General features: G+C 42.9%; 1 pseudogene; it reads right to left on the bottom strand.

Moving 5' to 3' along the window:
- Positions 1-15,717: 15,717 nt before the first annotated feature.
- Positions 15,718-16,646, bottom strand: LOC147730461 (uncharacterized; annotated as a pseudogene).
- Between the last annotated feature and the right edge of the window lie 9,524 nt (positions 16,647-26,170).

Consider the following 26,170-nt stretch of genomic DNA (forward strand, 5'->3'; position numbering starts at 1 on the left):
TTTTGTATATATCTTCAACTTTCATAAAGGCTTGAAAAAGGCTCTTATTAGTGCATGGTGGGTCTTCCTCCAACTCAAGGTGAAGCTAATCAGTTGTAAACTCCTCTATATAAATATCCATATGTACACAGAAGCAGCAATGTTTACGTGGTCTAGTATGTTGTGGTGAAGTATGCACTTTTGTTATGCAAATAACTGTTATTAACCTATAAATGAAGTTTCTTCTAATGTTAGTAGCAGGTATAAACCCTCTATATATGCACCTTATACATACATAGAAGTAGAAATTATGATATGGTCTGAAATGCATGTGTATCACGTGGTGTGATACAGCCTTAGAACCCGATGTTGGAGGCTCTACCGGCCATTAAAAGCCTGCTCCAGCATTCAGCTCGGGCTTTTAATAAGTGAGCAGGCCTTTAATGGCTGGGTGAGCCCGCTAAGGAGGACTCTAAGGCTATTAGAACATTCCGCCCCTAGAGGGCGGAATGTTCTAATTTGTAAACCAAATCCCTCACAAATCCCAAAGGGAGTTGAAATCCCCTCGGGCTCCGTGAGTCCTTTGTTCACAGCAACAGCTGTGAACAGACAATGGAATGTTGCTGCTCTGTGCTACTACCAGCATTAGAAGCCTGGAGCCCTCTATTGTTTTCAATGCAGTGCTCAACATTCCAATGTTCTAACATACATTTTTGCCTTATATAAATGTAGCTGCTTACACAAGGAAGCATAGTTCCATATACAATGACACATGTATATGGGTAACCTCATCTTCATACCATGAGAAGCATAGTTTGTCTTGTCTGAGTATATTGCTGTGGCGTTGTATTGTCAGGATAGTTGTCATGGGGAGAGCTAGCTCTTGACTAATGTTCTGAAGTTGAGATAGTTGTCTGTGGCTCTTATGTTTGTAGATAGAAAATTCCACAGTTTGGCTACTTGAAAAGAGAAGGATGTTCCACCCATTATTTCTTTCTTGTGTGTTGGAATTTTGAGAAGTGGGAGCCATTCTTTAGCGTAGATTCTTTTGCTGTATGTATTTGTTGATTTTGTTCCTGATGAAGAGTGGCCCTTTTGTCATGTATTGCTTAGTGTATGATACAAAGAAGCTTGAAGATGGATCTCCTGGAAACTGCTAACCAGTGTTAGGGCCTCAAGGGAGAGGAGATGTGTGCTTGTGGCTCTACGTATAGGGGGAGTCTAGCAGCAGTGTTGTCATTTCTCTGTTATGTTTTCATGGTTGACAAGGGTGAGACATGATACAGGTCATTATCATAATCTAGTTTAGATTGGATTAGGAAAGCCTGAACCTTGTGGGGGAATCCTAGGTGCAGGAAGATATGTTACAGTATTTTCATTTTGAGGAAGCTTGATTTGATAACTCTATACACTTGTGCATTCATTGACAACATGGCCACCACAGAAATCTACCTTAGGTAGATAAAAGTTAAAATCCCAGCTGTGGCTCTGGGATTTTAACTGAGGGCTACCTAAGCTAGTTCAACACCAAGACCCTGTCTCTCCTCCTAAATTGAAGGCTTTATTTTTGACAAGTAACAAATGTTTTTAGCCAAAATCAACTCAATTGTCCTTTGCCCGGTGCTTACACCTTCCCTAGATCTTTATCAAAATCACAATTTTTTAACTATTAATAGCTTCATCTCCATGAATCCAGATTCTGGAAGCATTATTTACCTTGGCTAAAAGGCCTATGTGCTGAGGAAGCTTCAATGAATTCCACATATTCCTAATAGGCTATTCTGTGGACTTAGGAAACTTGGACACAGTGCTGGGGTATGAAACAAATCCCCACTGTCAACTAATACCACAATGTATTCTTTTTAATATATTTGTGAACTTCCCCTCACAGCTGTTAATCCTCTCTTGCAGCCCCCATTTCAACAACAGACACTTGACACAGTCTAAAAACCTGATAGTCATAGCCAATGTGACAGGTATGTCTATTTTTATCTCTATTTAAAAAATCTATGGAACCCATCCATGTTCCAAGATCATCTTCACTCCTCCAAACCATCAAAGGTTGCTTATTCATCTAAACAGGCCCATTAGCAAGCAGTCACTCCTAGCTGCATGATGTTATATATAGAACGCACACTTACTAAGATGAGGTCCCCAGGAAATGCTGAACACCCACAAACTGGTACCCATCAATAATTTGCGCCAAAATATTCACCATGAAGTCTGTAATAAGTGTACTTGCAGGATTGGAATTTATGGGCAACGCAAGGGATAAGGACCTACACAGAGGGAAAACTCTTCCCCATGAAGAAGCAGAAAAAAGTAAAAATGTATGTTTGCATTGTGTTTTAAAGGGTAACATTGTAAACAGTCTTACAATTCTATATAAAAAGAATTGAGCACACCTGAAATTTGTGACAGTCACAGATTTACAAGACAACTTCTGGAACTTTCTGTGAATGCCAATAAAGTTATAAACTACTCTCCAAAGACTAGAGTAGGGCCAATATTCTTCGACTCCACCACGACCCACTCTAAATATCAGCCAGTGCGCAGCTTTTAAAAATTCTAAAATAAAACTTGCAGGATGTTATAATCATCTGTCTCCACGATCGGCCTAGAGTGACAATTGTGGGTATCTATATATATAAAAACGAAAGTATGTCTGTCGGTTTGTCCTTTATGCATTATTACACCATTCAACCGATCGGCATGAAACTTTGAGAAGTTGTTGAGTACACTACCGCAGGGTTTCCAATACTGAACGTTTACAGTTTCCTGTGCGACTCGCTTTTGCAATGACCATCAAGAAAGCACAAGGACAATCGCTCCAAGTGTGTGGACTAGATTTGGAGAATCCGTGCTTCTCACATGGACAACTGTATGTGACCAGCTCACACGTCGGAAAACCTTCTAATTTATTTGTGAACGCACCAGACGGAAAAACAAAAAATACCGTGTATCCACAAGCACTCAAATAAATTAAGCGAATTAAAACAACACTTTAAAATGTTTTCCATATTAAAATGAATAAGTTAAAAAAAATGACACAATGTAAATTGAATGTTAAAAAATACATGTTCGTTCAGTTCAGATCATGGACATTATTTGATTCTTGCAAAATTACAAAAACTAATGATTGCTTTGTGAATTAAACCCTCCACCCAAACACATTCACTTCACAGCCTGGACAAAGAGTGCATTGAGGCTGGATCCGAACTACTTAAAAAGCATTAAGCAATGCTAAAAATAATATTGAAGAAAAAGATCAATAAAGAAGATATGAAATGAAAGGTAATTAATTTATAAAGCACTCTAAACCCAAAGGGCGTCAAAGAACTAATCCGAACAGGGAAACACTGACTGAAAAAGCAAGAGGGACTCTCATGGGAGAAAGAAGATCCAGGTTTTTAAGATGCTTGCAGAACAGAGGGAAGGACTCCAATGCAGCGATGTGAGCAGACAGTATTTCACACTTAATCTGTCGCGACAGAGAAGGAATGGGCCCCCAAAATGGTTTTACGAAAGCTGTCAGTTTCCTTGCTCAGACAGGTGCACTCTTCTTGTGTGACAGCATGCAACTTGGGGGGTCAGTTATGGATAAACATTATATAATGATTTTAATATTTCTAATAAATAATTTGTGTAAGGGTTTCTACCTTGGAGGCTAAGTGCGTTTTTTAACTACAGGGTACTCTTAACAATTTGTAAATAAACACGCAGTAGAGGAGGCTGAAAAGTTGGAGAGCAGATTGTGCGCACAAACTTCCCTTTTCCTCAGTGGGTTAAATATTTGTTCCACCAGGTTCATTTGCCACTCGCCGCCCCTGTCTCAGGCCACCATAACTCGGACCAAACCAAATGGTGAGCCCCAAACACAAGAAACCTCAAGTTTTTCTGCATTCAGTTTTAGACAGTTACTTTCATCTAGAGGCTGATGTCATTTATACACTGTTTGAATTTATCAGCTACCAGTGGCAGGTTGTCTGAGATAGACACAATAACTTGTGTGCCGTTCGCATAGGATAGCACTTGGAAACCAAAAGATTGGACCAGCGCAGTAAGGGGGGAGACTTAAAGATTAAAAAGAGTATTAAAAAAAGCATCACAAGAATGGCAGCACTACCTTGGACTAGCTGGCCACCAGGGCCGGCTCTAGGCTCATGGTGGCCCTGTGCAGGGAGCATAGGTGGGGGCCCCGGAAGAGGGGGTCCGGACGGGGCGGAGCTCACTCCGCGCTCCACCGGGCCCGCGCCTGGCTGTGTCAAACTGAAAGCGCTCGGGTTGTCCCGGTCGCTCCCCTGCCCCCGAGCTCTAGGGGCCCCAGGAGTGGCTGGGACTTGGAGCCATAGTTCAACTGTCTGCCGCTTAGAAGTGCAGAAATACCCTTTCTCTCCACCTTTATTGGCACAGGCGGAGCAGGGGGCCTAAAGAAATCAATCACCACCAGTTTACATGGGAGGCCGTGCCCGCTGCCAGTGTCACTGACTGGAAGACAGACAGCGGCCTACGAGTCGATGGATGCGGCACCGGCAAATTGAATGCGGCGGGCCCCCTCCCCCTCGGAGAAAGTGTCAGCGATTCCGAAATGTAATACTCGGCAATGATTAGGCCTTCCGCTAGCTGGGACTCGAGCCATATACTGCTGCTTAATTTAATGCAAAATAGTACCCCCAACTCCACCTTTATTATAGGCCCTGCTGGCACACAGCGTAGAAGGGCCTAAAGGAAATCAGTGGCCGGCGCTGCCACTGGAAGACAGACAGCGGGCGGCCTACCTCGATGCGGCAAAACTCCCGGCTGCCGTGAAGTAAATTCGCCCCTCCGACCTCAAGCATTAACAGCTACACTCACGCCCGGCTACCTATCTTCATATGACTCGCTTGCTTGCCATGACGCGTCGCGATAGTCAGTCAGTGCCACAAACAGTGTGCAGAAATATCATTATCAATCATCTGAAAGAATGGATCTATTCTGCCCTTACCCGGCAGGTGCGTTCACACTTCTTCACTTTATTCTCAGTCTGAGCTCAGGGGCCGCTCAGCTTTTGTCCGACTCTGACGTCGACGACCACCAAATGGCTGGGCTGTGCAGAGAGAGTCATATGCCACCAGTCCCACAAGTTAGTTATGCACACGGGGAAGTCAAGCAGCAGGTTAGGTTGAGTCTGCGTGCTGCCGCAGATCACTCTATCCTGGCTTCCGGCGTCTGTGCCAGCCAGCCGGGTGACAGTCATGATGATTTGAAACAACCCGGCACCCCTGCTGCCCAATCAGGAACGAGGTCGGTGCGGACTCGGAGCCAGAGGCCAGGGAAGGTAAAGAGAGGAGGGGGGGGGGGGGGGGAGAGGGTGACTCACTGTGTCAGGGCTTGGAACTGTGACTGTCGGACTCGGAACTTAGTATTGGAAGCCGGGGTCAGAGCCGGAGGCTGCCAAATCCTGCTAGGGGGCCGCCAGAGCCACAATGTATCATTGATCCTTCCGATCCGATCCTCGTCTTGGCGGCCCCTGGGGTTTGGCGGCCCTGTGCAGGTGCACACTTTGCACATGCCTAGGGCCGGCCCTGTGGCCACGCATGGAATCAGATGTGGCAGTCAGTGCGGACTCAGTACTGCTCCTGCTCCTAAAACCATTCTGGGAGGGTCCAGGAACTTGTGAGTATTAATAAATGTAACTTGCTCTTGTTGTTCTAGCATTTTTTCCGGAGTCGGCAACAATGAAATGAGTCAAAGATTCTTTTAGTCCTCTGGGTCCACATGAGGTTTTTACTGAAAAGGCATGACTATATTACCTTCCGTAATACTGAGATATATACTGAGATATATTCCTGTTTCCAGTATAAAGTTGAAAATGTTTTGCAGAAATACTGCAATGCAGTCAGGAACAAATTGCAGAATTTTAGCGGGACAAGGATCAGCCAGGGACACAAATTGCTTTGACTTGCAGAGTTGAGTCATGGGGAAACCCAGAGAGTAAATTGGAATGAGTGAGGTCAGAAAAGGATCCTGAAGGTACAACCTCAGCTTCAGGGATGCCGAATTCTGAATATATCTTGAGGATTTTGGCTCTAAAATTTACGGCTACTTTATCACAGAAACTTTGTGACTTTCCCATTCTTTGTTGGACAGAAGTGTTGGTAAGCTCCTTTGCCACCTTAAAGAGTTCATTAGCGGAATTACTAGCTGATCTGGTTTTATTCACATAGAAAGAGGATTTTGCTACACCAACGGAGCGCTAAAAAATGAGTAAGAGATCTTTATGCTTACTTTCTGAAGTCCTTTAGTTTATCAGAGAACAACGGGGCAGATGATTTAATCCTAATGCAAATCTTTGCTTTTAAAGGTGCCTCTTTATCAGCCACTGACTTGAGGCATCCTATAAAATCTTCTGCTTTATGATTTTGTGGACGGTTTTTCACCAAAATTGAATTATTGAGGGCCAGATCCTTGTCTGCCAGCTTAATCCTGCTCCAATTTCTATAGGATACAGATTTTCACTGAACACGTCCGGCATTCACATAAGAGCACTGAGATTCGAATTCACTGCATGACGATCAGCCTAACTCGAACGGAGGATGTTCCCAACAACCAAGTCAGTATAGTTGGTAAAGACACCAGCCAAGGTATGACCAGCAATGTGAGTGGGAAATTTGACCATCTGAGTGGATCCGAGATTAGCCATGAACTCAATAAGGTGTTCGAGTCATTACTCTACAGTTATCTTCAAAATGAAAATGAAAATCACCTAGTATAGTTAAATTAGTGTTAACCAGAAAAGATTCCAAGACTTGACCCCAAGACTGGGTAAAATTAGTTCGAGGACCTGGAGGACGATAGACCAGAAGCCCCAAAAAATTGCTTTCGGAAAGGTTTTTAATCTGAATCACGCCATCTTGCAGGAGTCTTGAGGGCTAATGATCACTGGTTCTAAAGTACAATTAATTGAGTCTCTCAATATTGTTGCCATACTGCGACCCCTTCTAATGGGCAGGTCTAGACTAGAAGTAACGTAGCCTGGAGGGACCAAAGCCACCAAATCTGGCCCGGAGTCCTCTTAGGTCTAGTCGCAGAGATTGAATCAAATTGTAGACTTAAAGTTTGCATTTAATCAGGGAGCGCGCATTAATTAAAGCACATGTAATCTCCCTTTGTTTTTCGAGTCCCTTTATAGTACCCTTCACCCCTTCTTTTATAATGGGAGCAGGTGGCAGAAAGTCAAGATATCAATGCAAAATAAATACAAGGACGCAGGTTGAACAAGTCATTAATATGTGTTTCTCTTTCTGCAGACTAAACGAATTAGTGGGTAATATGGTGCCCCTAATTGGCGGGTCCCAAAGAGATAGCGGTTCTCTTTCTCACGCATATTTGTTGCCTTATATTATTAATACTATGTTTTCTATTTGCCACAGTGGTAATCTCTGTATTTTGCACAGTGCAATGTTCAACAGTATTCTGGTGTATAATTACATGGAATACTGTGCATATGAGTAGTGCCGAGTTGAGTAATGTGACATAATGTGGTCTGGTATTTTATGGCGTATAGTAATGTCACATGGTTAAGTGTGGTATATAATGAGGTGGAGGAATTTGACTGTTGGCAAAAGGTGGGAAAGGGTGGTTTAATTGGTGTGATGGGGGATAGTGTAGGGCATATGGTGATGTTTGAGTGAAGAGGCTAGGAGTGGTGTTGTAGGACAGGGCATCGTAGGCTACTATGGTGTAATTGTGTTATGGGATGGAATGGTATGTTAAGGTATTTTGTTCTGTATTGTGACATACTGTGATTGGTTGCGGTATGAACGTGCAAGGTAAACTCTTTGTGTGTACTTTGAGTTCGATTTGGAAAGCTCTGTGCGGTTGTACCCTGTAGTCCAGTGATGTGTGTAGGGTATGGTTGTTGATATAAGGGTTTATGTGAGTGGTTTGGCGTAGGTTGGAATCGTATAAAGTAGTGTTAAAATATTAAAGCGTGTTGCGGTGTAGTATGTTGAGCAGTAGTGATGGATCATGTGGTATGGCTTTGTCTAGTAGGAATGGATGGAATTCTGGTACATAGTATTGTGTGGATTACTATTGTGTGCAATGCTGCATTTTAATATTCTGCTACATAGTATTGTGTGGAGTACTATTGTGTGCGATGCTGCATTTTAATATTCTGCTACATAGAATTGTGTGGAGTACTATTGTGTGCGATGCTGCATTTTGATTTGGTCTGGTATTAAATTATGTTGAGAATGTTGGTTTTGTGTGTTGGGTGGAGTAATAACTTATGGTGTGTTAAGTGCTTTGGTCTGTTACGATGTTTATAGGTGTAGTGCCGTTTAGATGTTGTTTGGTGTGTTGTAGTGCAATGTTAGATACTGTTATTGTAGGTCTAATACTATGTGATCTAATATGACTTGGGATAGTTTCTCATTAGTGGCGTAGATTATATGGTGTTGAGCGGCGTGTTGGAGTAGTGATGTGAAATGATGTACTGATGGTACGGTGCTGTGCAGTGTTATGTGATTTCACATGCTGCTGTATGATGTATGATATTATATGCTATGATGGAATGGTGTGGAACGTTGAAGCTGTTTGGATGCTTTGTGTGATGTATCCTGGTGTGATCTATAATGAGGTGTGGAACTGGTTTGGTGGAATATCATGTTATGAGTTGCTTTTTGTGTGGTTTGCTTCATATGGTGTAGTATGGAACTCTATTGTCTTATCAAACAGTGTCATGTGGGGTGAAGAGATGTGGCAAACTTGATGTGATGTGTGGTGTGTTGTACTTTGATGAAGTTGGATAGTTTGAGATGGTTCAGTGCAGGTGTTGTGGGAAATATCCTTTACCAAACAGTACTTGACATGCATGCCTTTACCATGCGTGCCTTTATCAGGCATTCCTTTACCTTGGAGGTACCTTTACTACACATGCCTTTACCACGCATGGCAAGCATAGATAAGTATTAAAGAGATAGGTAGATGGAAAGATAGATGATAGATAAAAAATAATTTGTAAAGGTAGGTCATTTTAGGGTTCAAGGGTAGGTAATGGTAAATGGAAGTAATTGTATTTTTTAAGATTTAGGGGAGGGCAGTAGTAAATGTAAATAAGGGTAATTTTAGGGCTTAGGTGTGGGTAGTGATAAAGGAAGGTAAGGGTAATTTTAGAGATTACAGGTGGGTAGTGGGAAAGAGGTAAGGGTAAATTTAGGGTTTAGGGGTGGGTAGTGGTAAAGGAAGGTAACGTTGATTTCTGGGTTTAGGGGTGGGCAGTGCTAAAGAGAGATAGTAGTACATGTTTGGGTTTACGGGTGTGTAGTGATACAGGGAGGTAAAGGGAAGTTTTAGGGTTTAGGGGTGGGTAGTGGTAAAGAGAGATATGGGTAATGTTAGGGCTATGGAGTTGGTAGTGGTAAAGGGAGGTTACAAGTAAATTAAAAATAAAGTGTAGTTTGGGGTGGGTTCTCACCTAACAACACAGACAATTTAAATTAAATATTCATTTTAGGGTTTAAGGATTGGTAGTAGTAAACAGAAGTGTTGGTTTTAAAGGTAAGAAGTAGTAAAGGAAGGTGAGGACTAACTTGCAAATATGTATATATATATATATATATATATATTACCTACTGGCGGTTGCCAGTAGGTAGTTATAGTTAAGACCTTGTTTCTATTTAAAAGCGTTTTTTGATTTGTCAATATCTTTTGCGCTGTTTGACAAATCTTCGCAAACGTTTCGAAGCTAATGGACCGCTCAGGCCAGCTCCTGTCTTGAAAGTTTCGGGTGATTCGTCAAGCAGGGGCCGAGAAAAAAGGGGGGTCCCAGAACGTGTTTTCTCCATGTTAATTTCCTTAGGAAACAGTAGATGCAGCTATAGCCACAACTGCTGAACGGAATTACACCAAACTTGGCAAAAAGGTAGCTCTTGGTCCAGAGTGCACTCTTTTTGTTAAATGTTGTCAATCCGTTCAGTAGTTCCTGAGAAATTCATATATTTACAAATATAATACCTGGTGGCTGCAAAGATCCGATCTTGAGCCTGACTCTGATTGGCTGCTAACACTTCAAAACAGGAAGTGTTTGCAGTCATATTGTGACTCGGTTGAACCGAGTCACAAGGAAAAATGTGAAAAAAAGGAAAGGGGACAGGGTAGACACACCCTGGCCCCCAGGTCTGCTGAGGCGGTCCCACAGGGACCCCAAAGAGCGTTAAAATAAAAAGAGAAATTTGCAAAGTTCATGCTGGGTGTGCGAATCTCACTGACATTTTTTTTAAATGAGGCGCGGTCTCCCACGCTTTTTTTAATTAAGCCTCCAGGTGGACCAGGTCCCAGCGGCAATGCCAAAATATGTTTAGGGGTCTGCAGGGGCCCGGCAGCCTTGGGTACTGCCACCTCCCCAGGGCCCTACTGATCACATGCATGGGGCACCACCACCACCCCAGGGCTATAGGTATTACATACGGAGGCCAGGCCCACCCCCCCACACTGCCCGAGAACCACGACCACCCTGGCGCATACATAAATTATTAAGTGCTGGGTTCTGTTGTGGAACCCCAGCCCCAGGGAACACCACCTCCCCAGGGCTTTAAACACAATGGGAGGGGGTCCACGCAGCCGTCCTCCAGGAGCCCTCCATTGCCCTAGGGACTGCCACTCCCCAGGGCCCGCTACAGCAATGTACCGGGATGCCCACCCCTAGGACATTGCAGTTTGCTATAACATGGCAGGAGCACTGCTCCCGCCATCCCATAGCAAACAGTGTACTCGCTTTGAACAAGTGTGTGCACTTTGCTCACGCTTGTTCAAAGCAAGTACACTTTGCTTTTTACCCCCAGGGAGCTGCATGTTAGCAGCTACCTGGGGTAAAAAGCAATGCTGGCCCCTGCAGGAGGTGGGAGCCGACTGGGACTTTCACCCTTTATAAAAAAAAAAGAATGGCTGGGCCCTGGGAGATGGGGTCCCCAGGATTGAAATTGGCCTGGGGAGGGCTCAGCCCCCCTCCCATAAAATGAAAAATATATTTTTTTAAATGGAGAGGATGTAGCCTTACGGCTAAACTGGTCGACCTCGAAGCTGGGAAACCAGGTTTGTGTCTCGGCAACAACGCTCAACACCCCGTGATTTTGGGCCAATCACTTAATCTCCTGTGCCTACCCAAAATGAATGTGTCCATCTCTAACAAAACTGGTGCTCATGTAAAGCGCTCTGGTACCTGATATATTCGGGTCTACTTCGTGCTATATAAAACTCTAAAATAAAAATTCGCAAGGCCCCAAGGGTCCTTTAAAAAAAAAAAAAAAAGAAAGCAAAGGCCTAGCCCCGGGAATGGGGTCTCTGGGGCCAGAATCGGCCTCAGGAGGGGAGCCATTCTCACCCCTCCCTTTGTATTAAAAACAAAATGAATGAAAAATGGGTATGGCCCCGGGGATAGGGTCCCTGGGGCCCATCAGGGTTAGGGGATAGAGGGGCACACAGCCCCCCTTCCTAAAAAAAATAAAAATAAAGGCAGCTGCGCCACTTGCCAGAAGCTCTCCTCCTTTCACCACTACTCTGCAAATGCACCTCCTGGCACGTTCTAGGTTGGGGGTTGAAGTCCCCTTTGCTACTGAGGGTCCTTAGGGGCCAACTAGCCCACCTCCTACCTCCAGTGAGCGCCACACAGTGGGATTGCTGAGAGGTGGATGGAGGCCAAGCCCCTTTTTCTACCACTCTACAAACGCGCCTCTTGGCGCACTGCTGGTGGGACAATGAGGTCCCCTTGCATCCCGAGGGCTTCAGGACTAAAGTGGACTTCATCGCCCAAGCAGAAGTGCGCCAGGAGGTGCAATTGCAGAGTGGTGTTAAAAGGTGGCGATCCACAGCTGTCAAATACCACATACCTGAAACTTGGCTTCCACAGGAGCAGAAGAGCTTTTCCTAAATCCCAAACTCCACTGCAAACTAACTATAATATCCACCTACAGTAAAGAGGGGGAAAGGGGATTGTGATTGAAAAAATAGAGACACTGCCATTGCTATGTTCTTCCTCCCAGGATACCTAGCGAGGGTCTTCACAAGCATCTGAAAACACAAATACTAGTTTACTACTTTAAACTATGTCCCTCTGCCCTCCAATACCTATTCTCAACTCACTCGCTCTCTCTAAGCTATTCATGTTACCTGTATTGTACTGTGGTTGAACTGCTCTCTCTCTCTATATATATATATATTTTTTTTTCTCTCCTCCAGTGCCGGTTTGCGCACGTTGGGCTGTCGTGGCGCGGTCCTGGATAGGCCACCGACTGGACTTCAATATGTTCCCCCAGTTACCTCCTTTGTTCCGAAGTACACCAGGACACACGGATTTAAGTTTGCAAAATTTATTAGCAGAGTGAAAAAGTGCGACGCGTTTCGCCGATAAGGCTTGCTCACGCTCGTCAGACAAACAATGACGGACATTTTTAAAGTGCTTGAAACACACCCCCCGTGTACACAGGTCATCACCAAGGTAATGCGGGGCTGCCATATTGTATGAGTACTAGTAACACTGCTTGATATCCCACATAATATACCAATGTCAGAATAAAACATAGTATCGTAATGAGACTAATAATGAAAACTTTTACATGTAGGACAACAAAATTATTGGCCTAAATGCGATGGTAACGTCTCGTATTTCCTCATGTTAAATGCATTGCAGTGAAACAGCATTCAGGTTCGCAAATGATTGAACATGATTGAACAAACACATATTGAGTCAAATACAACTAAATAAGACACAAAAACCGTCTATGTTCTAAACTAAAAGTCGCGATCACGTGTTGAGTTTCTACACGTAACCCTGGCGTTCATTGGATGCTGTATAGCTAACCCGTGCTACGCCCCATGTGATTGGATCCCGCTGCTAGGAGACGAGATGTCAACAACCTGCTGGTTGTACCCATGTAACCAACTAATAAAGCCCAAGTGGGCAAGTAATATCGATTAGCACCCCATAGAGGTATCAGGCGTGCACGTTGTATCTAGGTCCAGTCACCGCCCCAGGGGCTATTATTACATCACTATTCTTTGTAAGATTCAAAGTTGGTTACCAATCCAATCAGACGCCGCCCCAGTGGGCTATTATTCCATCACTATTCATTGTGGAATTCAAAGTTGGTTTACAATCTAACCACAATTCAGAAAGATCTCAGCCCAAGTGGGCATGCATAGCCCCCTACCGCATCGGGCTTTGACACAATGGGAATATGATGTCCAAATAGAGTCAGTGTTCATGTTCAACAAATTCATTGTATCCAGCAGTACCCCACAAAAAACCTGTGAAAAACATATATAGAATTAAACTTATAAAATTAAAATGATTTAAAATATAGACAGCATACATTATAATTCCTGATATAGATATCCATACTTATTCTTCATACAAATGAACTGACAGTTCCTCACTGGTATTCAACCCCATAGGAGTCAGACATTGAAAGTCAATTATATACTTGGACTCAAGTTTCCTCATAGAGAGTTCATAATTGCCACCTCGTATTCCCAGATCCACACAATCAATAACCACCATACGTAGTTTCGTCTCATCCTGCATATGATATTCAAAGAAGTGTCTTGCGACCGGATATTGTCTGTTAAGATTCCGTATCGCTCTCAGATGTTCTAACACCCTCTTTTTTGCCTCGTGTTTCGTACTGCCCACATACCACTTATTGCAAGGGCAGATTAATACGTACACACTGTATGGGGTATTGCAGGATAGTCTCTTTTTGATGGTAAATTCTCTAGATGTTCCTGGTATCAATAACATTTTACAATCTCTGCTGAATTTGCACGCCTTGCATTTCTTACAGCACGCAAATCCAACATTTGTGGCATGATCTGGTTGACTCTTGTCAGTTACGTAGTTATTGCTAAGTTCATCCCGTAAGGATCTGCCTTTCCTGAACGTAATCTGCGGATTCTCCCCTAGATACTTTTTAAGATGCTCATCAGTATTTAAAACATGCCAGTGTTTCTTGAATACCTGTCTCACATCTTGAGATTGTCCCGAAAAGGTTGTAATGAATCTAATTGTTTCAGATTGTGTCTGGGGTAGTTTGGGAGCTAATAATTCATCTCTGGTTTTACTGTTGCTACGTTCTACAGCCTTGGCAATAACTTTATTGCCATATCCTCTCTGCCTGAACCTCTGGCACATCACAACTTCTTCTTTCTTGTATCCATCTTGTGTACTGCAATTGCGCCTGGCGCGCAATAGTTCCCCATAGGGGATGCTGTACACAAGGCTTTTGGGATGGCTACTCGAAGCTCTCAAAAGACTGTTTCCCGATGTGCTCTTTCTGAAGAGTTTCGTGGTCAAGATGTTGTTAACCACTTCCACTTCCACATCCAGGAATTCCATCTTTGTCCTACTGATATGTTCAGTAAGAGCCAGATTCAACGTGTTGATGTTCAATTTGTCAATGAACTGTTTAGCCGAGTTCTCATCGCCATTCCAAATGAAAAAAATATCGTCGATGTATCGCAGCCACAGGGACACATTGTTGAAATCAGCCATCTCTTGGACAACCTGCTCCTCCCACCAGCCCATGAATAAATTCGCGTAGCTGGGGGCGAAGCAGGTTCCCAAGCCTGTGCCCTGTGACTGGCGATACATGACGTCATTAAAATAAAAACAATTGTTGGTTAGACAGAAGTCTATCATGGACAAGAGCATTTGGGAATGTAGCAACAATGAGATTGACCTAGTATTCAAGTAGTGCTTGACTGCCTTTAGACCATGTTCGTGTTGAATACTTGTATAGAGACTGCTGACATCTAAAGTGACCAGTGTGAAATTGTTCTCCCAGTGGATACCATTGATGATGCTCAAAAATTGGGTGGTGTCTTTCACATACGATGGTAATGCCACCACAAAAGTTCTTAAATAATGATCGATATATTTGGACGTGTGCTCCAGAAGAGAACCTATGGAGGACACAATCGGACGACCTGGCGGGTTATCCTGATCTTTGTGGAGTTTGGGGAGGAGGTATAGTATCGGAATTTTCGGATGGGCACAGTAAAGATATTGATATTCTTCTGTTTCTATCAATCCTTTGTCTTTCCACTCCAGAAGAAGGTCTCTAAAGTAACCAGTAGATCTTAGAACATCATCCCTGCCACATCTACAATAACATGTTGTATCCTGTAATTGTCTGAGACCTTCTTGGAGGTACTTGTGTTTATCCAGAACCACAACATTTCCTCCCTTATCGGATTGTCGTATTACAATCTCTTTGTCTGCTCTGAGGGATTCAGTGGACATTAGTTGCGCGTGAGATAAGTTCTTATTGCTCTGGGGTATTTTCTTATATCTTAATTTTACAAGATCTTTTAGTACACCCCTTTCAAACACATCAATTGCGTCACATTGAACTGCTGGTAAGAACACACTTTTGGGTTTAAATTTAGACCCTGGGTTGTTGTCTAAGTATAAACCCCAACTTTCCCAATCAGGTTCCTCTCTCATATTTACATCATCACCATGAATTTCCTCTAGTAGAAAAATGTCCTCTACATCCAGATTACTCAGTGTATTACTGGCCAATACAGCAGGTCTATCCTTGATCTTAGTGCAGAACCATTTTTTTAAATTTAACTTCCTAGCAAACAAAAACAAGTCTATGCGAGTCTGGGTAAAGTTCATATTTTGTGATGGGCAGAAGGAAAGGCCAAGCGCCAAGATCTCTTTCTCACCTTCTGTTAGCACATGGCGTGAAAGGTTCACCACAGTCATATTCATTTTGTGTTCTTGCTCCTTGTCGCCATTCCCATTGGAGCTTCTGTGGCATTTAATCCTCCTCTTTTTTGCTTTCTTGTTCCTCCTGTTCCTCCTCTGCTTCCACGTCCTCGACCTCTTTGATTCCCCTTCTCCCCCTGAAAGGGATCTGTCCGGTTCTGACTCATCATCTGAAATTGGGCTAAAAAATTCACCCTTTTACTGGCAGTGGAAGCGGGCTCTTGAGTGATGCCCGAATTGGAGGCGTCCGACAAGTTACCATCGGACACATCACTCTCCACTACCTCAATGTTGGGTCCTGACTTCTGTTGACTGGTTAACGCCATCCCTGTATTCTTGTCGAACAGATGGTCGTACTTTTTTTGAAATGTTAAAGTGCGTCCACACTGGTAATCTTTGAAATCCCTTATAAATTTCCGTTGTTTCTTCGCCGTGATCTCTTCTTCCAGTTTCCCCATTCTCCCATTGAGTTTCTTTAGATGTTCTTCCAATGCTTCCTTTGTCATCAGAGGTTCAATCTCCGCTAAGAGGTTCTTTATGTCTTTGAGAAGCTTGGCACGGTCTTTTAGAGCATACTTCACAAGGATTTTCATCATTATTACCGAACAGGATGAGGTATTGTCAGACCATTCATTTATCATGTCCGGATCAGGATCTTCATATGTTGGGATAGTGAAAATCCGGAGACCCCTTGGGACACGTTTAACTTCGATGTATCTGGATAGGGACTCCGCCTCCACCACTTAGAGAGTTCTTTTTTATATAGTTTCTCTAACAGACTTAATTTCGTTTGCAGGGTTATTTCTTGACCAATACTAGCTGAGGTCTGAGCTGGCTCTGCATTTGTGCCAGCAATGTTGAAGAATAGTTTGTCCGCTGTCTGTTTGCGACGAGAATCCAATTCACCTGCCATGGTGATGTAGGTTGAGCAAACAATCTCCGTGCGTGCCCGGAAGCTTGTGATCACCTGTCAGCTTCCACACGCTCGCCTACTTTTGTGTAGTGACGTTGGAAGGCAGAGAAGCCGTACCTTTCACGCCTAAGTGAGGGTTTCAAGATGTTCCCACCTTGTTGCTCTCCGCCAGCACCCCTCTCCAGGTCCTCCGCTTTTCCTCCGTTGCAGTCTTTGACAATTCAACGTCTGGGCATACAAGTTGCTCTCGTGGTGCAATTTCAAGACAATCCCCCACGCTAACGTTCTTTCAGCTGGGTCCAAACGGCGTTGTTACACAAAAGGTCAGCCCGTGCACCTCGTATGCAGTTTCTCTCCTCCAGTGCCGGTTTGCGCACGTTGGGCTGTCGTGGCGCGGTCCTGGATAGGCCACCGACTGGCCTTCAATATGTTCCCCCAGTTACCTCCTTTGTTCCGAAGTAGACCAGGACACACGGATTTCGTTTGCAAAATTTATTAGCAGAGTGAAAAAGTGCAACGCGTTTCGCCGATAAGGCTTGCTCACGCTCGTCAGACAAACAATGACGGCCATTTTTAAAGTGCTTGAAACACACCCCCCGTGTACACAGGTCATCACCAAGGTAATGCGGGGCTGCCATATTGTATGAGTACTAGTAACACTGCTTGATATCCCACATAATATACCAATGTCAGAATAAAACATAGTATCGTAATGAGACTAATAATGAAAACTTTTACATGTAGGACAACAAAATTATCGGCCTAAATGCGATGGTAACGTCTCGTATTTCCTCATGTTAAATGCATTGCAGTGAAACAGCATTCAGGTTCGCAAGTGGTTGAACATGATTGAACAAACACATATTGAGTAAAATACAACTAAATAAGACACAAAAACCGTCTATGTTCTAAACCAAAAGTCGCGATCACGTGTTGAGTTTCTACACGTAACCCTGGCGTTCATTGGATGCTGTATAGCTGACCCGTGCTACGCCCCATGTGATTGGATCCCGCTGCTAGGAGACGAGATGTCAACAACCTGCTGGTTGTACCCATGTAACCAACTAATAAAGCCGAAGTGGGCAAGTAATATCGATTAGCACCCCATAGAGGTATCAGGCGTGCACGTTGTATCTAGGTCCAGTCACCGCCCCAGTGGGCTATTATTACATCGATATTACTTTCACGCCATGTGCTAACAGAAGGTGAGAAAGAGATCTTGGCACTTGGCCTTTCCTTCTGTCCATCACAAAATATGAACTTTGCCCAGACTCGCATAGACTTGTTTTTGTTTGCTAGGAAGTTAAAATTAAAAAAATGGTTCTGCACTAAAATCAAGGATAGACCTGCTGTATTGGCCAGTAATACACTGAGTAATCTGGATGTAGAGGACATTTTTCTACTAGAGGAAATTCATGGTGATGATGTAATATGAGAGAGGATCCTGATTGGGAAAGTTGGGGTTTAGACTTAGACAACAACCCAGGGTCTAAATTTAAACCCAAAAGTGTGTTCTTACCAGCAGTTCAATGTGACGCAATTGATGTGTTTGAAAGGGGTGTACTAAAAGATCTTGTAAAATTAAGATATAAGAAAATACCCCAGAGCAATAAGAACTTATCTCACACGCAACTAATGTCCATTGAATCCCTCAGAGCAGACAAAGAGATTGTAATACGACAATCCGATAAGGGAGGAAAGGGAGGAAATGTTGTGGTTCTGGATAAACACAAGTACCTCCAAAAAGGTCTCAGACAATTACAGGATACAACATGTTATTGTAGATGTGACAGGGATGATGTTCTAAGATCTACTGGTAACTTTAGAGACCTTCTTCTGGAGTGAAAGACAAAGGATTGATAGAAACAGAAGAATATCAATATCTTTACTGTGCCCATCCGAAAATTCCGATACTATACCTCCTCCCAAAACTCCACAAAGATCAGGATAACCCGCCAGGTCGTCCGATTGTGTCCTCCATAGGTTCTCTTCTGGAGCACACATCCAAATATATCGATCATTATTTAAGAACTTTTGTGGTGGCATTACCATCGTATGTGAAAGACACCACCCATTTTTTGAGCATCATCAATGGTATCCACTGAGAGAACAATTTCACACTGGTCACTTTAGATGTCAGCAGTCTCTATACAAGTATTCAACACGAACATGGTCTAAAGGCAGTCAAGCACTACTTGAATACTAGGTCAATCTCATTGTTGCTACATTCCCAAATGCTTTTGTCCATGACAGACTTCTGTCTAACCAACATTTTTTTTTATTTTAATGACGTCATGTATCGCCAGTCACAGGGCACAGCCATGGGAACCTGCTTCCCCCCCAGCTACGCAAATTTATTCATGGGCTGGTGGGAGGAGCAGGTTGTCCAAGAGATGACTGATTTCAACAATGTGTCCCTGTGGCTGCGATAAATCGACAATATTTTTTTCATTTGGAATGGCGATGAGAATTCGGCTAAACAGTTCATTGACAAATTGAACATCAACACGTTGAATCTGACTCTTACTGAACATATCAGTAGGACAAAGATGGAATTCCTGGATGTGGAAGTGGAAGTGGATAACAACATCTTGACCACGAAACTCTTCAGAAAGAGCACATCAGGAAACAGTCTTTTGAGAGCTTCGAGTAGCCATCCCAAAAGCCTTGTGTACAGCATCCCCTATGGGGAACTATTGCGCGCCAGGCGCAATTGCAGTACACAAGATGGATACAAGAAAGAAGAAGTTGTGATGTGCCAGAGGTTCAGGCAGAGAGGATATGGCAATAAAGTTATTGCCAAGGCTGTAGAACGTAGCAACAATAAAACCAGAGATGAATTATTAGCTCCCAAACTACCCCAGACACAATCTGAAACAATTAGATTCATTACAACCTTTTCGGGACAATCTCAAGATGTGAGACAGGTATTCAAGAAACACTGGCATGTTTTTAATACTGATGAGCATCTTAAAAAGTATCTAGGGGAGAATCCGCAGATTACGTTCAGGAAAGGCAGATCCTTACGGGATGAACTTAGCAATAACTACGTAACTGACAAGAGTCAACCAGATCATGCCACAAATGTTGGATTTGCGTGCTGTAAGAAATGCAAGGCGTGCAAATTCAGCAGAGATTGTAAAACTTTATTGATACCAGGAACATCTAGAGAATTTACCATCAAAAAGAGGCTATCCTGCAATACCCCATGCAGTGTGTACGTATTAATCTGCCCTTGCAATAAGTGGTATGTGGGCATTACGAAACACGAGGCAAAAAAGAGGGTGTTAGAACATCTGAGAGCGATACGGAATCTTAACAGACAATATCCGGTCGCAAGACACTTCTTTGAATATCATATGCAGGATGAGACGAAACTACGTATGGTGGTTATTGATTGTGTGGATCTGGGAATACGAGGTGGCAATTATGAACTCTCTATGAGGAAACTTGAGTCCAAGTATATAATTGACTTTCAATGTCTGACTCCTATGGGGTTGAATACCAGTGAGGAACTGTCAGTTCATTTGTATGAAGAATAAGTATGGATATCTATATCAGGAATTATAATGTATGCTGTCTGTATTTTAAGTCATTTTAATTTTATAAGTTTAATTCTATATATTTTTTCACAGGTTTTTTTTTGGGGTACTGCTGGATACAATGAATTTGTTGAACATGAACACTGACTCTATTTGGACATCATATTCCCATCGTGTCAAAGCCCGATGCGGTAGGGGGCTATGCATGCCCACTTGGGCTGAGATCTTTCTGAATTGTGGTTAGATTGTAAACCAACTTTGAATTCCACAATGAATAGTGATGGAATAATAGCCCACTGGGGAGGCGTCTGATTGGATTGGTAACCAACTTTGAATCTTACAAAGAATAGTGATATAATAATAGCCCACTGGGGCGGTGACTGGACCTAGATACAACGTGCACGCCTGATACCTCTATGCGATATTACTTGCCCACTTGGGCTTTATTAGTTGGTTACATGGGTACAACCAGCAGGTTGTTGACATCTCGTCTCCTAGCAGCGGGATCCAATCACATGGGGCGTAGCACGGGTCAGCTATACAGCATCCAATGAACGCCAGGTTTACGCGTAGAAACTCAACACGTGATCGCGACTTTTGGTTTAGAACATAGACGGTTTTTGTGTCTTATTTAGTTGTATTTGACTCAATATGTGTTTGTTCAATCATGTTCAACCATTTGCGAACCTGAATGCTGCTTCACTGCAATGCATTTAACATGAGGAAATACGAGACGTTACCATCGCATTTAGGCCGATAATTTTGTTGTCCTACATGTAAAAGTTTTCATTATTAGTCTCATTACGATACTATGTTTTATTCTGACATTGGTATATTATGTGGGATATCAAGCAGTGTTACTAGTACTCATACAATATGGCAGCCCCGCATTACCTTGGTGATGACCTGTGTACACGGGGGTGTGTTTCAAGCACTTTAAAAATGGCCGTCATTGTTTGTCTGACAAGCGTGAGCAAGCCTTATCGGCAAAACGCGTCACACTTTTTCACTCTGCTAATAAATTTTGCAAACGAAATCCGTGGGTCCTGGTCTACTTCGGAACAAAGGAGGTAACTGGGGGAACATATATATATATATATATATATACATATATATATACATATATGCTGAACAAAGATGAACATATGTTCCTACGTACCACTTGCCCAATGACACCAACTTTCTACCACCTCCCAAAACTTCACAAAAATCGTGACCATCCACCTGGACGCCCGATTATTTCTTCCATCGGGAGCCTAACGGAGAACATGTCTCGCTTTGTGGACCACACCTTATTTCCTCTTGTGTCCAACCTGGACTCGTATATACGAGACACAAAAGATTTCTTGACGAAATTGAATAATCTGGTGTGGCAACAGGACTATCTTTTAATGGTATTAGACATTACCAGCCTCTATACTATCATCGATCACAACCATGGACTAGAGGCGGTCAAATGGGCATTGGAACAACGCCAACTACGATTTTCCAGACACAACTTAATGATTCTGGAATTCGTAGAATTTTGTCTAAAACACAATATATTCCTGTTTGAAGAGCAGTTATACATCCAGAAGTCTGGCACGGCGATGGGTACTTGCTTTGCTCCCAGCTACGCGAACTTGTTCGTGGGCTGGTGGGAGGAGCAGGTACCCAGGAGCTGCAGAGTTGGGGAAGAAGAGGGCAATGTCATCTGCTGGCATCGATATATCGATGATCTTTTCATTGTGTGGAGAGGTACCCCTGAGACAGCTCAGGAATACATCAATGTACTTAACAATAATCAACTCAATCTGCAATTTTCAGGGACAGTGAGTCCAGTGGCAGCGGACTACCTGGACCTCAAAATATACGCAGAAGATGGTCAACTCCACACCAACCTCTTCAGAAAGCAAACTGCTGGCAACTCTACACTGCATGCCAGCAGCAGCCATCCACCCCAACTAATTAGAAGCATCCCCTACGGGGAATTGCTAAGACTTCGCAGGAACTGCTCCAAACCCTCGGATTTCGAAGCGGCTGCTTCGGAATGCATATCCCGATTTAGAGCTAGGGGGTATGGCGAGAGCATGCTCCATAATACTCTAAAAAGAGTAAGGAAAATAGAGAGACAGTCCCTCCTGACCAGTAACACCGATCAGGCTAACCGTAGGGGTAAGTCAGGTGATGATCAAGGCAAGTTCAGAGTTATAACTCCCTATTCTACAGATGCAGACAATCTCAGAGCTATGCTACGTAAGAACTGGCATATTCTTTTAACAGACAGTGTGCTCAAAGCAGATCTCCCACCTCAGCCACTCCTAACATTCAGCAAAGCAAAATCCCTAGGCGACATACTGGTGCACAGCCATCTTGAAAAAGTGTCCCCGAGAACGAACACTTTGAGGGAGCAACGAGGCTTTTACCCCTGCGGCCGCTGCAAAGCGTGCGCAGGTAGTAAACGCGTACTCTCGTACACAATATCAGAAACTGGCAGGAAAATTTATATAAATAAATTTATCACCTGCAGCACACAGTATGCCGTATATTGCTTGCAGTGCCCCTGTGGCTTACGCTACATTGGGAGCACGATCAAGGAGATTAAGCTCAGAATATTGGAACACATGCGAGCCATCGATAAAACAGATCAGACCTATCCGGTGGCTCGCCATTTCGCTGAAGTACATAATCGAGACCGGAGTATGCTCCAGTATTTCGGACTCGATGTTGTACCCCACAATATTCGTGGAGGTGACCGACTACGCAGACTAAGGAGACTAGAGTCCCGTTACATCATTGATCTGTGTACAAAACATCCTAAAGGTCTTAATAGTGGGGAGGAGATGGCCTTCCATCTAGGAAAATGAGTAGTTAAGATCTGACATACACCTTTCCAAGATGATAGTAGAAACTGATTACACTGAAATTAGAACGTCTTTTATTATCATACTTGGAACATATGTACACTAATGTATATAATAGCTCTGTAGAATGCTTCCGATTTTCCTTTTGTACATAGTAACCTCTTGTACATAGCAGTATGTGAGAGACAACTTGTGGTTATTTGACTGATGGCATGAATTTCATATAATGCGAAAATTTATTTTTAATGCCTCTCTACATACATAATTTCCACTGTATATATTATGCACTTCAACCACTTTTGTTCTAACCAAAATTAATGCAACATCTTTCGCTCAAAATGTGGTTCATATTGTAAATATACACATGCCCTCCCTGTTGTTGCACGCGATGCATTTCACTTGACACCCACTCACTTAAACAAACCCCCCCTGTAGCTATGTTCAGCCTGCAGCTGTGGTTTGAGAATTGATGTAATTTTCTTTTTGTACAGGAAGTTTGGCACATGTAATATATATGGGGACACTAGCCGATCCACGGCTCTATTTTTTCATGCTTAATTTTTTGCTAATTTATTGTGATTAGCCCGACTGGATACAATGCGAGTGCCCATCTGGGGGCTTTAAGTAGTTAAATCCTATTGTTGTGTTGCATTTAAAATACACTACAAGATGGCCGCCTTGTTTCATGTTAGGCCTTAGTCCCCTTGTTTGTGTCCATACCTGACCATTAGTGGGAGTGACTATGCATGATATAAACAATGTCGGATACAAACACAGTGCATCACACACTGACGAAGGCAGACCGCCGAAATGCGTCTGTGTGCACCCCTCCGCTGAATAAAATCTAGCGTGTTTGTACCCCTCAACCTCGAGTGCTGTCATTCTTTCCAGGAGGATTGGGAAAGGATTTTGGAGCGTTAATGTGTGGCGGTGTCCACGAACCGCCGGCAGCACCCGCCGTCGAGTGAGCAGCCGTTTCTTCGTGGAGAAGGAGCGTTTTTTACATATATATATATATATATATATATATATATATATATATATATATATATATATATACATATATACATATATACATATATACATATACATATATATATATATATATATATATATATATATATATATATATATATATATATATATATATATATATATATATATATATATATATGATGTAGAACCTTGTAGAAATAATTTAAGTTCTTTATATCTTCCTTCTAGGAACAGAGTGATGAACAGCTGGTGATGTACTGCTGGTGGTAAGTACAAATATATATAAATATATATTTATATCTACTGTGATATACTGCGCTTAATTATTCTTTGTATTCCAAACGAAGAGGATTAGATTTGTTGCACATTTCAAAATGAGTTCCTCCAATAAATGTAGTTTCAATTTATAGGTTTCGAGTCTTTACACTGTATCAATAGAGTCAAAGTCTTAAGAATTCCACAAAATAACTGCCAAAAAACTAGAGGAATTTCTGTCAAAGAAAATATCTATTGCTCAAATTATTCGAATAGTCTTTGTTTGATTAAGTCTCATGTATTCCTCTTAACCACTGCCAGAAACTAGAGGAATTAATGTCTTTGAAATAACCTCTGCCTGACTTACTGGAACTGACTTTTATTGATCCTCCAAATGACCAAAAATGAAGTTCTCCTCCTCTGCGAGTGAAGAAATAATAAAGTTTACAAATACCTGATGCAGGAATTTTCCTAATGAGGTTGCTAACGTCGGAAATAAACAGGAATGCCTGATGGAGCAGAGTTAGGAAGCGCTAAATCTCGTACGAGTTTCTTGACTGAAGAAATCCTGCACAATAGCCAGACGCTGCTTCACCTCAGGATTCGACGGTTGAAGTGCGTTGAGCTCATGGAGCTCGATCGCGTTAACAGGACACTTCTCCCCTGCTAGAAACACTAGAAAGCTAACCAAGAGAGAAAACTCGGCTGGCAGCCATCTTGGAATTCCTCTTGGAACTTACATAAATCTGCCTGCATCACTTCTACAGGAGCCCCTGTGAAGTGAAGAGATGCTGCCTGACAGATAAGTAATAGGAAATCTTTTGAATCTTATACCATAACTGGAATGGAACCGCTTTACTTTGGGCCGGAACTGAACAATCCTGACAACTAGAATCCTGCTGTGTGGGGCTTACTGGAGGTAACAGGAGGGCTAGTTAGCTCCAGGGACCTTCAAGGGGACTTCATCCTCCAACCCAGAGTGCTCCAGGAGGTGTGTTTGCAGAGTGGTGGAGAAAGGGGGCATGTCTTGCACTTCCACTGCGTTGGGCTCACTGGAGGTAACAGGTAGGCTAGTTGGCCCCTAAGCACACCCAGCTGTGAAGGGGTCTTCATCCCCCAACCAAGAGCATGTCAGGTAGCGCGTTTGAAGAGTGGTGGGCAGAGTGGGCGTGGCCTGCTATCAGAACTTTGCAATCCTGCTCTGTGAGTCTTAGTGGAGGTAATAAGAGGGGTAGTTGGCCCCAAAGGATTTCCTTGGGGGCCAACTACCTCATCTGTTACCTCCAGTAAGTCTCATACATTGGAATTGCTAAGAGTTCTTCGGAGGCCACGCCCCGTTTGTCCACCACTCTGCAAACGCGCAGACCAAGAAGACATTTTGGTACCTCCTGTAAGTCCTACACAGTGGAGTTCCTGAGTGCTGTTTGGAGGCCCAACCCCCTCTCTCCACCACTCTGCAATGGGACTACTAGTTAAAGAAGCGTTTGCAATGCAATAGGTCTCGTATTTGTGAGAGTCAGAGCTATTGGCGTTGTAAATGTAACAGTTTTTTTACTAATGTTTTTGGGAGTGAAGTGGATATGCGTTGTGTGTAATGGAATTATGTGGTATGGTGTGCAGTAAAATTATGTGGATAGGAAGTATGTGGTATTTAGTGTATAGTTTTCATGCTTCATCATTGGGTGCTTCTCGACTAGTGATGTAAGTGATATATGTGAATGGTGAATAAAATAGGCTTAGATATCCTGTAAACAATATTTTATAGAGGAAGGATACTCTTTCTAAAATAAAAAAGAGTGATGCTATCATCTGGTCTTAAAGTACCAGGATAGCTTTGAGTGTCAGGTGGTCCACCGTTTTAGGATAACAGAGCCTATTTTATTTACCA

Source organism: Lissotriton vulgaris, chromosome 2_1 (assembly GCF_964263255.1).
Source record: "Lissotriton vulgaris chromosome 2_1, aLisVul1.2, whole genome shotgun sequence".
Classification (NCBI taxonomy): domain Eukaryota; kingdom Metazoa; phylum Chordata; class Amphibia; order Caudata; family Salamandridae; genus Lissotriton; species Lissotriton vulgaris.